The sequence below is a fragment of the Quercus robur genome, chromosome 8, assembly GCF_932294415.1.
Source record: "Quercus robur chromosome 8, dhQueRobu3.1, whole genome shotgun sequence".
Classification (NCBI taxonomy): domain Eukaryota; kingdom Viridiplantae; phylum Streptophyta; class Magnoliopsida; order Fagales; family Fagaceae; genus Quercus; species Quercus robur.
In genome coordinates this window covers 4853110-4867281 of record NC_065541.1, presented here as the reverse complement: position 1 = coordinate 4867281, position 14172 = coordinate 4853110, and the positions used below count along the sequence as shown (strand labels likewise).

At 30.5% G+C, this 14172-nt stretch overlaps 1 protein-coding gene across 13 annotated transcripts in view; it reads right to left on the bottom strand.

Moving 5' to 3' along the window:
• The window catches only part of LOC126694257 (disease resistance protein RPM1-like), a 214486-nt gene that overhangs the window by 117859 nt on the left and 82455 nt on the right, over nt 1-14172 (bottom strand). For 6 of the 13 annotated variants that reach the window (XM_050390377.1, XM_050390378.1, XM_050390380.1 and 3 more), the window contains exon 2: nt 1843-1920. The gene's annotated coding sequence lies outside the window, so the exon portion shown is untranslated. Of the gene's footprint in view, nt 1-1842; nt 1921-1999; nt 2210-7598; nt 7618-14172 lie in introns of those variants that run through there. The other 7 variants (XM_050390388.1, XM_050390389.1, XM_050390392.1 and 4 more) reach the window with 5 other exon arrangements.

Sequence of the window (14172 nt, the reverse complement as noted above, 5' to 3'; positions counted from 1 at the left end):
TTTTAAAAAGATATGAATTACAAATTCAATAGGTATAAAGATATAAGCTTCTCTCATCTAAAATTAAAAAGTAATTAAAAAAAAAACGTTTTTCTTGGAAAAAATTAAAAAAGCCATTGGGCTGAAGCTTTATAAATAAAAATAAAAAACCCAAAATCCAAAATTGGAATCGACCCAACTTGAAACTCTACCTTTACAAGGTTAATAACCCGATAAGATAAAAATATTAAAAATAAAATATCATCTCATTTCCTATTTGGTTAACGAGAAAAATGAACCTAAATTTTCGTTTCTTACCTTTTTTTTTTTTTTTTTTTTTTTTAATTTTCTCACCCTTTCAAGTATTGGGGTTCTTTTTTTGTTGAGGTGAGTTTTAAGTTCCAACCAATTCCTGGTTCTTAGGGTTCTCTATGCACAAAGCCATGGTTGAGGCCAACAAAAGTGACACTTTTAAAGAAGGTAAATCTCTCTCTATTTCTCTGCTCTATTAATGCTTTATGGGCTTCTTATGTTAATTCCAAGAAGTTAAAAAAAAAAAAAAAAAAAAAAAGAAGAAGAACCTTCTCTCTATCTATGTGTGTACTAGGCTCATGGTTTTTTGAGCGGTGGCTCATTTAAGGGTCAAGGGTAGAAAGTAATAACTATTTCAGTGATAATGTTGAGAACATAAAAATTTAATTATGAATGTAATATGTCATGTCAATTGTCATGTACGCATCTATGGATTATTGCCAAAAACATTTATTAAGACTTTGGAGCAGTATTTCAACCACTTCTTTCTTTGTGGTCAGGCCAAAGCACCAGTAAAGGGGGCATCAAAGTTTCTTGGGAAAAAGTTTACCTTCCCAAGTGAGAAAAAAAATTGGAACAAATCAGACATATCTAGAATCTTTACACAACAGTTGGGTCTCTTTGGGTAGCCTGGGTCCATTCCAACCTGCTGAAGGCAGGTGTCTATGGACTGTTAAAGTCCCACAAGTGTGCTCTTGGGTTGGAGAGCCATCCTAAAATTAAGGGATTGGGCTGTGATCTTGGTGCTTATGACTCAGACTCAAGTGGAACCCCTTGGTTCCTATTGAGCTAGATATTGAGCTCAAACTTGACTTGACTAATGAATCAAGTTGAGCTCAAGCTTTTAGAATTTTTGACAAGCTTAAGTTCGAAATTGTTTGTAGGCTTTGATTGAGCTGGAGCGGGGTTTGAACATGTTATTGTTATTGACAAGCTGACCTTGGAAATTCACTATTCAGCTTGATTTGATTACAGCTCTTGGACTAGTTGAAGTTCTACATATATTTCTGTCTTTTTTCCTAGTGTTTTCTCAGCAAACAAATGCATGATGACCAAGACATTTTAAATTTGAGGCTATGTTCTTTGTGCTAGAATATTTTCATCTTTTTTTTATTGTTTATGTTTTGTTGTTTGTTTGGTAATATATCAAGATGTTTTGTAATCAAAAAGTAAAGTTGTATGACTCTGAGTTTGTTGTTTATTTATTTTAAAATGGGTTATCGATGGTGAGCTTATGTATTGGGTTAATTGTGTGATTGGTTTTATTTTTGGATCTTTGAATTATGTGAATTCAGTATCTAGCCTTTCCCATTACAAGTGATGCTATCATAAGATGATAAAATAAGCCAAAAGATATAAAAGAAGAAAAATCCATTGTCATGGTGTTTTTGCTAATTTTTAAATCAAATTATTATAAGAAATTATGCAATTCCAGCTTAAGTTCTTTACTAACAATTCAAGAAAATCAATAACAAAATGGGCTCGACTCCCATGCTAAGAACAAATAAAAAAGAATAAACTTCCAATAAAAGGAATCAGAAACATGAGTACCTGCTCTTTAAATTGCAGTTCTACATCTTTAGATTGCTCCTCTTTTTCTTCTTAAATAGACAAAGTAGCAACTTCAACCTGAACATAAATGTATGATAGTTATTCCACACATAAAATAGAAGTACACGTCTAAGCTAATCTTGCAAAAGAGCATGACATCTTACATTACAATATTCATCTAATGAATTTTTGTTGTATGCTCGAAGCTTAGAAACAGAGTCCCATAGATGTATTTCGCTTTACAAGAAATCACTTCTTTGGCTAAAGATGATGAAAGGAGAAAAAGAAAAAAAGATAAAGAGAAAGATTGTGCAAAGGCTTTGGGCAAAAGGAATGACAATCTGTAGTTTCTCTCGAGCTCTGTTGAATTCTAGTTTCCAAAGGACTACAAATAATGATGTTAAAGTATTCCCTGTGGCTTAGTGTGTGAAAAAATGGCCCCTCTTTTACATTCTGCCTTTCAATTGTTTAAACATCTTATTAATCATATACACTCTTTTGCTTTGCAAACATCAAACAATAATGATAGATATTTTGAGATGATTAAAAAAAGGGAGCCCATGTGAGTACCATCTCTATATTATGTGTGCTGGTGGTTATCTGTCCAAATCAAACCCATGTGAATACCATCTCGTACAATCTTTTGATACACCAACATCAATTAATAATGTTGCATCCTAATAGGAGGCGACCGTAGCCAGTAGCCACCATGGTAGTATTCTATTGGCTGGGTTAAATGAGCCATAACTACCATAGGCCCACCAGGGTAGGGGGTCAATGAACACTCAGTCCCTAGGTTAAATGAGAGTAGTATGATAGTAAATGAACATATGCCTAGTGCCAACAACTATAGAACGCCAACAAACCCCATGGCCCAAGCCCCTGGCTCAATTCATTAGTGATCTCCTAGGTTGAGATAACAACTATTGTAATATCCAAGTAAGGAAGTCACATGGTTGCTCTCTTTTACCTTCTTTTTTTTTTTTATATAAAAAAAAATAAAAAATAAAACCTAGAGAATGCCAACAATAAATCCATATATGGTCTGGACAAAATTGAGCTCAAGATGAGACATTTTACTCTCACTCCATAGCCCAACCCAACTTGAAATTTAGCCCACTTACTAGGTCCAGGGCCCAATAAAATAAAATAAAACCAACCTTCCAAGTTCCATTCATTTCGTAGTTCTATGTATGGGCTTCAAAAGCATTATTATCAAAACGTTTTGAATTTGAAAATGTTGTTCTTTGTGCTCGAAGATTTTCATCTTTATTCATTGTTTTTGTTTTGTTATTTGTCTGGTAAGTAATGTATCAGGGTATTTTGTAATAAAAAAGTAAAGTTGTACGTATGACTCTGAATTTGTTGTTTAATTATGTGACTGGTTTTTATTTTTGGGTCTGAGATATTGTTTTTTTTTTATTCGATAATTATCTCAAAAAATTGCAAGGGGTTTCTTATATTATAGCATTGAAATAAAAAAAGACAACCTTTTCCACTGATACGTTCTGAGTGATCTTTTGGAAACACAGAGATATGAGTGTTATGTTTGGTACATTGACACTTGGCAGTTCGAGCATAGGAAAATTCATACAAAATTGGAGGCAAAAATTGGATTAATTTACACCTTCAGGAATTCAATTTTATATTTTTATTGCTTGCTGTGCTTTTCACATAACTACATAGGTTTTTTTTTTTTTTTTTTTTTTTTTTTTTTTTTTTTTTTTATGAATCTTTATGAACAACTCTTTTGCAACAAGAGCAGTCCACTCTATTTTAAGATGATTAGTTCTCAACAAGAAAATGGGCATTCTTCTTAATTTGAGTTTTTATTGTAAAATTATCTTTGAAGCACACACCTTTACAATTTAGTCCAAAGCTTGATGGGATTAGTCATGTGTAAGGGTGCAGGACAAAAACTGTTCCTATTTATATATGACTCTAGCTACTGTATGACCTCTACTTCCCTCTCCTTCTTTCTTTTTTTTTTTTTTTTTTTTTTTTTGGGAATTCTTTTAATTCTATTATATATGAATTTTATAATAATTATATTTTTTTTTCATATCACAAGCAATGGTAGGGAATGTAATTTTCTTTTGTCTATTTATTGTATAACATTTTGAAATATAAGTCTACTTTTTTAGATAATCTGATTCCAGATGCAAATCTACATGATACCTAATTTAAGATTTATCATAATGTCTTTTATGTTTCTTTTTCCCATTGCTAATTTCATCAATATTGTAACTCTTAATTTACTTGATAAATTTTATTTGTTTTTTTGTCATTTCTTAAATTTTATTTTGGTTTTTTGTTAGGAAATGATTTTTATTATATATTGCTTGCTGTACTTTCCACACAACTACAAGGATTTTTTTTAAGTTGAGTATGGAATGTGCAAAAGTTGAGAATTTTTAATGTTTGACTATTGGATGGCAATGGTTTTATGACAATTGAGTAATGATGTTTTTCATTTCTTCCTGCTCTTTGATTGGTAAATTTACAGGCGCACCATTGGGTTAGAACTCATTGGCAGTGCTTTTCTTCTTTCGATTAGGAATGAAGACCCTTGGCTAGGTGATTTTAACTTTAGGGACTTGAGAACTTCCATCAACAACTCTTTTGCTACAAGAGCAATGGAACGCTGTAGTTCTGTATTATTCACTCTGTTCTAAGATGATTAGTTCTCAACTAGGAAATGGTATCCTTCTTAATCCAAAACATAATGGGATTAGTACTGTATAATGGGATGATATAATTAACAAATGACTAGGAAATACTAGTTAGATTTTTCTTAGATAGAAGGTCACTTAAGATTACGGAAGCTGGACCGCTAGGGCTTGGTAGCCAATTTTTTACTATTAATAAAAGAAGATGTATCTTGCATTCTAGCAAAACGCAGTCTGCTTCTGATCCATGTCATTCGGCTTTGACAAGTTTTCTTTCATATCTCCAATTACATGTCATCCACGTCTTTTGTCTCATACTATGGTAGATTAGTATCAAGTATGTGTTCAACGTAAAATCTACAAATTGGGGCATAAATTTAGCAATTTGACACCACAAAAACTATTTTATCTATTTTATTATTTGATTTTACTAAACACCCAATATTAGTGGTTTTATTTTAGCTTTCAACACAATAAAATAATATAAACAATATATCTACTATAACAAATAACAACCATCACCACCACACAATAAAATAATATAACTTTTAATAAAATATTGTTTTTTTCTTTTTACCTTCTTAGCTACCGTGCACAACCATATTTGGTTGTGCACTATAACTCAACAGCCAAATTTTTTGGCTTTCCCTCCGCCATTGCAGCATGTTTTATAGTATTGATAGTACTACAAATATCAATATGACTTTTTAGCACTACCAATATAAATGTTCTTTTTTTTATTTTATTTTATTTTATATCAATATTAATGCTCTTAGAATACTCTTAGTTATCTTTATATTAATTTTCTAATATGCATCAATGATACATTGAGCTTTTGCGTAAAGATAATGCCCCTTACAGCCCTTTTGAGGTGAACCAAAGTTTCAAAGCTTCTAGGGATTATTATTTGCTTGAATTTTTCAATTTTAGACTCACTTAAGAGTTGTCTTAGAATCAGTTACTAATCCGTTGGTTTGGAAATTTTCTGAACACTATCTCTTTGATACTTTCAACGGTAGAGCTTATATAGTTATCTTTAGGATTATGCCACTGCATCTTCTTTTTGCAATCAGGTTACGTTATACATGATATGTTTATATATATATATATATATATGTCAATTTAGTTCTAAGCATATTTATCTTTAATGTAACAAAAGTAGATAAATAATAATGTAGTTTATGTAAGAGATTAAAATTAAGCCCTTGAACAAACTGTTTGTATATGAAAAATAATAGGCATATAAAAGAGTACAAATAAGATACCAACTTGGAGTAAGTTAATTGTTCTACTTTCAAGAAACTTACTTAAATATAAATTATAATAAAAAGGTATATAACTATTATAATCAAGCTAATTAATTAAAAAATGTAACACTATTATGAATTACAAATTCAATAGGTATAAAGATATAAGTTTTTATCATCTAAAATTAAAAAAATCTTGGAAAAAAAGTCTAGACTTAATTGAGCTCAAGCTTTCTCAAACGAAAAGGGGGAAAAAAAAGACTCAACCCAGCTTGAAACTCAGCCTTTACAAGGTCAATATCCCAATAAAATAAAAGTATTAAAAAATAAAATATCGTCCTCTCATTCTCAGTTTGGTTAACGAGAAAAACAAACCCAAAAATTCGTTTCTTACATTTTTCTCATCCTTTCAAGTATTAGAGTTTGTTTTCTTGTTGAGGTGAGTTTTAAGTTCCAACCAATTCCTGGTTCTTAGGGCTCTCAATGCACAGAGCCACGGTTGGGGCTAACAAAAGCGATGCTTTTAAAGAAGGTAAATTTCTTTGTTTTGTTAAATGCTTTATGGGGTTATTATGTTAATTCCGTGAAGGTTTTTTTATTTTATTTTATTTTTATTTTTATAAATATTTTCTCCGATCTCTCTCTATCACTGTGTACTAGGTTCATGGGTTTTTGGAGTGACTCACTTAATGGTCAAGGGTAAAAGGTAATATCTATTTCAGTGATAATGTTGAGAATATAAAAATATATTTAATTATTAATGTAATGTGTCATGTCAATTGTCCTGTACACATCTATGGAATCTTGCCAAAAAAGATTATTAAGACTTTAGAGAAAGCTTGCCGAAATTATTATAATTACAATTTAATTACAGACGTATTCAACCATGTCTTTTTTGTCATGCTAAAGCACTAGTAACGGGGGCATTAAAGTATCCTGGGAAAACGTTTACCTTCCAAGAGAGAAGGATTCCAACCTGCTGAAAGGAAGGTGTCTACGGACTGTTAAAGTCCCAATGGTGTGCACCTAAAATTAAGGGATCTGGCTATGAGCTTCATTAATATTTTTCGCACAGGTGAGATCTGAGGATTGCCACAAACACCAGATTGGCCAGCTCCCCAGAATGGATAACCCACATCTGTGATCTCCCCGTAGTTGAACGTATTGGTACTACAACTTGAGTACCATCATCAGATTAGTACATAAAGACACAGGAAGCTCCACGAAAACCAAGGTTGTGACAAACAAAGAAACAAGAAAAACTATAGACCATGAGAAAAAAATCTGGGAATTCGTTTTGGTGGTGAAAATATGGAGAGAAGTGTGTTATTGATTAGTAACTTGAGTTTGATACATTGGTTTGTTTACTAGGAATATACATTTTATATATTTATCCATTAAAATTGTTAGATTAAATGAATAAATTCATTGTCTCCTATTAGCTTAAACTTTTAGGAGAATCAATAATTTGACAAATTTTTTAAAATAGCAGCAGTGGAAGAAAGATAGAATTATAATTATTTGAACTATCTAACCTTGCCCGTTAAAGTGATTCTATCCTAAGGTGCCCAATGAATTGAGTAAGGAAGAGTTTCAAATGTAACAATTAATGATGCAATAAGCCAAAAGATGCAAAAGAAGAAATATCCATTGTCACGGTGTTTTTGATCATTTAAAATTAGATTATTCGAAGAAATTTTGCAATTTCGGCTCAAGTTCTTTACTAACAATTCAAGAAATTTAGTAACGAAATAGGCTCGATTACCATGCTTAGAATAAACAAAACAGAATAAACATTTCGAGGTAGTCCCAATAAAAAGCATCAGAAATATGTGAGTACCTGCTCTTTAAATTGCACTTCTTCTATTTAAATGGCACTTCTGTTTCTCCTTATGTAGACAAAGCAACAATTTCAACCTGACCATAAATGAATGATAGTTATTCCCCACATAAAGTACATACATGTCTAAAGCTAATCTTGCAAAAGAGCATGACATCTTACATTACAAAATTCACTTAAAATGGAGTTTTGTTGTATGCTCAGGGCTTAGAAATAGAGTCCCAAAGATTTATTTTGCTTTGCAAGAGATCACATCTATGGCTAAGGATGTTTGAGGGAGAAAAGGAAAAAATTATAAAGGCCAGATTGTGCCATTGCTTTAGGGTAAAGGAATGGCAATTGGTGTTGAATATGAAACTGGTATTGCTAAGATTGGTAATAAAGTTAAAGCCATAATATCAACACAACTATGAAATTTTTGAGGTGGTTCTAAAGTTGCTAGCAGAAAGTTTATGTTAGCAAAATTTATAATAGAAGAGTGCAATCAGATTTGAATTGCACGTGGTCATGTAATTAAATTATTGATCGGAGGTAAATCTTAGGAGTTTTATTCCTTTGGCAAGGCCATATCTACTAACATTTTTCATTTTTTTATAAGTTTGGATAATGGGTGTCTTTAAGATATTAGTTATTATGCTATTTTAGAAAAATTTTGATACTACTTTTATGAAAAATATAAAAAGTTGTTAGAAAAATCAATTTTTTTTCTTATAAAAAATTAAAAAATATATATATATTCTAAACCAATACCCTTATTAAGTCATTTATAAACTTTTCTTCCTTGTTTATTGTGGCTTGAATTGAAATCATTGAACAATGTGTGCTAAAAAAAAAAAAAATTACAGGGGGACACATTTACAGAGGCGTTATCTCATGCGCCAGTGCATATGAAATTTTTTCCACATTCACATTTCACACTATCGGCACCTTGAAAGAAGATCATGCCACATGATGCCCACTTGCCAACTTGCAAGAGTGGGTACATGTTATAGATTTTTTATTTTTCTGACAAACGTAACGTGTCTTACTAGTTATTTAATTGGAATTATATTTTAGGTTATCATCTTGATTAATGTGTATTAATTAGTATTTTATCGCCTTTTCCTCAAAAAAAAAATTTTATTACCTAAAAAAGTTAGTATTTTATTGAATCTCTTTATGCGTGAAGAAGAACAACAGGCACTTGAGGCAGTGCTTCTAAAATACGGTACAAGACAAAAGACAGTTGTTCTTTAGGATTGAGGATTCTCAAAGGAAAATTTTAAATTAAAAAATAAAAATAAAAAACAAAAAACAAAAAATAGTTAGTATTTTCAAGATCACTACAAAGTCTCAGAATTATCTCAAGAAAAGGGAAGTCACTATCTTATCGATACATAGCTTAACTCACATTCGATTGATCGAGTTGTGTCTTGACAAATTTTCAATAGAGTCTCGATTGATTAAGTTTCATGAGTCTAAGGTTATGTTTGGTAAAAGATTTTATTTTCTATTTTCAAAAACTTATTTTTGAGAATATAAAGAAAAACAATTTTCTTGTATTTTTGAAATCAAACATATGTTTGGTTAGTGGAAATTAAAAAAAAATATTTTTTTGAAGAAAAAAAAAGCAAATACTAAAATATGTCGTTACTAGGATTTGAACTCTAATGTTAACTCATTAAATAAGTTAGATTCATTATATTAAATGTGTATTTTCATTAACTTTTGAAAATTAGAAACTAAAAACAGCCTTTTGCATGTTTTCAGTTTCTTTATAAATTGACTTTTGAGAATAATTTTTGTTTTTTTGTCTATTTTGAGTTACCAAACAAGTTTTTTAGTCTCAAAAATAGAAAATTGTTTTTGGAAACAGAAAATAAGGAGAAAAAACAGTTACCAAACATACCTTAAATCTTTAATCAAGCCCATTAAATTGACTTAGAACTTGAAGTTCAAACCCTACTTGCAAAAGTATATAAGGGATCATTATAGTTTATTGAAAACAAAAATCTCCCCTATGCGTCTAGGGTTTCTTCACCTACTTTCTCAATTCACTATCATCTTGAAGACACTAAGGGTTTGTGTAGTTTGGGAGATTTTAGGGATGATGGAAAATGGGAGAGAGAAAAGTGAAGATAAAATGTTTTTTGTGGGTGTTTGATTAGTGAGAAGAGAGAAGCGTGAATTGGTGGGGCCTAAGTGTTTTCTCCTCGGGTCCACCGAAATGCTATCTCCCCAATTTGGGGAGAAAATAGGAGAGTAGGGGGAGAAATGTAATTGTAGGCAAATGACAAAACTACCCCTCCTTCTCATGTGCCAATTGTTTCTTTGTTGTTTTTCTTTCTCCTGGGCATGATATAACTTTAAACTCTCTCACTTTTTTCTTTCTTTCTTTCTTTTTTTTTTTTTAACTTTTTTTTTTCTGTGTATGATTTTTCTTTTTTAATAAACTTGGGTGATTTTTTTTTCCCAGTTAGTTGTTTGCTTTTTTTAATTGGGTATTATTTTTTAATAAGGGCATATAAGTAAATTTATACAAAATCATTTTTCTTGGTTGAGGTGAGTTTTAAGTTCCAACCAATTCTTGGTTCTTAGGGCTCTCAGTGCACAAAGTCATGGTTGAGGCTAACAAAAGCGACACTTTTAAAGAAGGTAAATCCCTCTCTATTTCTCTGTTTTGTTAATTCTTTATGGGCTTATTATGTTAATTTCATGAAGGTTTTTTTTTTTTTTAATATAAATATTTTCTTCTCTCTATCTCTGTGTGTGCTAGGTTCTTGCCTTTTTGTTGGGCGGCTCACTTAAGGCTCAAGAGTGGAAAATAATAAATATTTTAGTGACAATTAGGTGTCTATGCACGGACTGTTAAGAGTCCCATAAGTGTGCACTTGGGTTGGAGAGCCATCCAAAAATGAAGGGATCTGGCTATGAGCTTCATTAAATTTGAAGTAGGGGATGAGAAGACCATATTCTTATGGCATGACAATTGGCAACCCAATAGAATTTGGATATAGGGTTATTTATGATGCAGCCAGCAAGCCTGAAGCAAAAGTAGAGTCTGTTTTGAGGGACAATGTTTGGATTTGGAAGCCTGCCAGGTCAGATGACTTGGTTACCCCTTTGACAACAAGCTCTAGCTGCTACTTTTGTGCTGCCACCTATAATGAAATTAGAGCAAAAAGAGTTGGAGGTGGATTGGTGGAAGAATCTTTGGTTTCTGCTAGCTATTCCTAGACATAGTTTCGTAGGATGGTTGGCAATTAAAGACAAATTAACAACTAGAGACAGGCTAGCTAAACGGGGAAATACTGGTGATACTTTGCGTGTATTCTGTAGGGGCTGTATTGAGAGCAAAGACCACCTATTCTTTGTCTGCCCTTTTGCTAAAAGAATCTGGATATCTTGTTGAATTAGCGGAAGCTTTGATACTAGATTGTTGAACAAAACAGAGGACAATACGTGCTAAATATATTAAAAGAATACTTTTAATTCAAAATATTGACAAGTTGACAAGACACTTTACAAGAAACAAGTCACACTTTTCTAATTTGGGAGCTACTGATGCTGTTGAAATTAAAAACTTTTTATTCAACGTATGTAAAAGAAAAAAAAAAGAAGTTAAAAACTGAATGTCTACTGATTCGGCAAAACACAAAATAAAGATGAACCACACTTGTTAATTGTAATGAGAAGGAGAAGGAAAATGAAACTAGTCAAAAATTCATAATTACTTTATTGTTATGTTCTTGTTATGTCCATTCCTTGCTTCCCAATTTGTGATACAATAAATCTAGTGACACAATATTTTTCACAATTTTATTCATAACTAGTAAGTTGCTCGTGCGATGCACGGATAATGTTAAAATGTTTTATGTAATTTTTTTTTTTTGGGAGAATGTTAAACATATATTATAGCATTTTGTTATAAAACTTTGATAGTAATGACTAGTGAGTTCAAGTAATGAGCAAAAAAAAAAAAAAAAACTTTGGAGTAATTTTGTATAATAAAATTTGATAAAAACATATTAATTTATTCCATATTATTAATCTTTATCATGTGATGTAATAAAGACCTTCATTACTAAATCTTTTTTTTTTTTTGGTTTCTTCAATGCTTTGTTATTGTGGTATGGCGACTCTTGTAAAATTTGTTGACGGGTATGTTATCATTATCTATTTCTTCAATTTCAACATTTGAAGTTTGGTTTGCCCCTATTTGTTCAATTTTTGAGCTTTTATCACTTTTTTCCTTTTATTGCATTATTTGTGTTAATCACTAATGAATTGGTACTAGAAGACTCTTGATTGGATCTTACAAATTTTGGACTTGCGGATTTGTTATCGCTAAGATTTTTCATAAGTATTTGCATTCATATTAAATTTCAATGATATGACAGTTTTTTGTAAATGTTTTTTATATTTTTTTTTGTTAATTTAGGAATAGTGTAGCAAAATAGTTAATATAGCATATTGGGTTGTGTATTTTTTTTTTCTTCCATACCTTTTTGTCATTTGAAGGTGCATCAAAAATCTTAGTAATTGTGTAATTTTCAAATTTATAATAGAAGAGTCCAATCAGATTTGAATTGCATGTGGTCATGTAATTAAATTATTGGTCGGAGGTAAATCCTAGGAGCTTTCTTCCTTAGGCCAGGCCAATGGTTTTTTAATTACTTGGTAAACAAATTATATTTATTAACTTTTTTTCATTTGTTTATAGGTTTGGTTAATGGGTGCTTTTAAGCAAGGGCGGAGTTGTGTTGAAGGGTGGGGGGGCCATGGTCCCCCCAAATTTTGAAATTAAAAAAAAAATATATATATATATATATAAATTTATTTTAATGCTTTCAAAATTTAGTCTATAAAAATAAGAGTTGGCCCCCTCAAATATTTGAATTAGTCCAATAATGCTCTTAAAAAAAATAATTGGTCTAATAGTAATAAAGATATAATTTTATTTTTTGCAATTTTATTTTTTATTGTAAACTGTGCTCTTATATCTGTTAAATATTTGATAAAGTTTGGCATCAAACATGTTTGAATCTATCTTTTTTAACCCGTTATGTGGCGATTAACAAGTCATTGTCTTATTAAAAAAATCTTGTCATTAAAACTATACATGAAATGTGTCTTTAGTTGCCATATAACAGGTTAGAGCAAGATAGTTTCAAATATGTTTGGAGATTAATTTATTCCTCCAAGTTTTGGATCATTCATATTTTTGAAAATTTCATTAGTTCATTAGTATAAAATTTGATAATTTGTATTTAAAATGAAATTTTCTAAGAATTTCACTATGAAAATGGAAAAAATGAATTTTATTTTATGAAAAATGACCATCAAACATAATTTTGATTGAAAATACTAAGCTCTATTTTTTTTGCTGTGTGTGTATATATATAACTTATCAAATAAAAAAGTGTGTATATATATATATGTGTGTGTATATATAATAAAAAAAACGTGTGTGTGTGGATATATATATGTATATGTATGTGGGGGTTGTCTTGATAAATATATTAATGCCGCAACTTGGCCCTCTGAACAAAAATCCTTGGCGCCGCCCTTGTGTTTAAGATATTAGTTAATATGCTATTTTAGAAAAGTTTTAATACTACTTTTATTAAAAAAAAATTAAAAAAATTGTTAAAAAAATCAATTACCTCTTTTTCTTATAAAAAAATTTGAAAAAAAAAAAAAAAGTCCTAAACCAATACTCTTATTAAGTCATTTATAAACTTTTTCCCTTTATTTATTATAGCTTGAATTTGTTTATTTATTTATTTATTTATTTGAGGAAGTATTATAGCTTGAATTGAAAACATATTTTTTGAACAATGTGCGCTAAATTTTTTTAAAAAAAATAATTACAGCGGGACACATTCACATTATTAGCACCTTGAAAGGAGAGCATGCAACATGCCCCCACTTACCAACTTGCAAGAGTGGGTACATGTTATACATTTTTCTGACAAACGTAACGTGTCTTAATAGTTATTTAATTGAACTATATTTTTAGGTTATCATTTTGATTAATGTGTGTTGATTAGTAGTATTTTATTGCCTTTTCCTTTAAAAAAAAATTATTTTATTACCTAAAAAAGTTAGTATTTTATTGAATCTCTTTAAGGGTGAAGAAGATCAACAAGCACTTAAGGTAGTGCTTCTAAAATACGGTCCAAGACAAAAGACTGTTCTTTCCTATTGGCAGAGGGAGCCTAGGATTAGGATTGAGGATTCTCAAAGGAAAATTTTAAATTCATCATTTTGATAAATTAGCGCACGTTGCACAAGCATCTATGTAGTAGTGTATCAAATAGTTGTATTTTCAAAATCACTACAAAGACTCAGAATTAGCTCAAGAAAAGGGAAGTTACTATCTTGTTGATACATAGCGTAACTCACCTTCGATTGATTGAGTTGTGTCTTGACAAATTTTCAATAGAATCTTGATTGATTAAGTTTCACGAGTTTAAATCTTTAATCAGGTCCATTAAGTTGACTAAGAACTTGAAATTCAAACCCTACTTGCAAAAATATATAAGGGATCATTATAGTTTATTGAAAACAAAAATCTACCTTTTGCATCTAG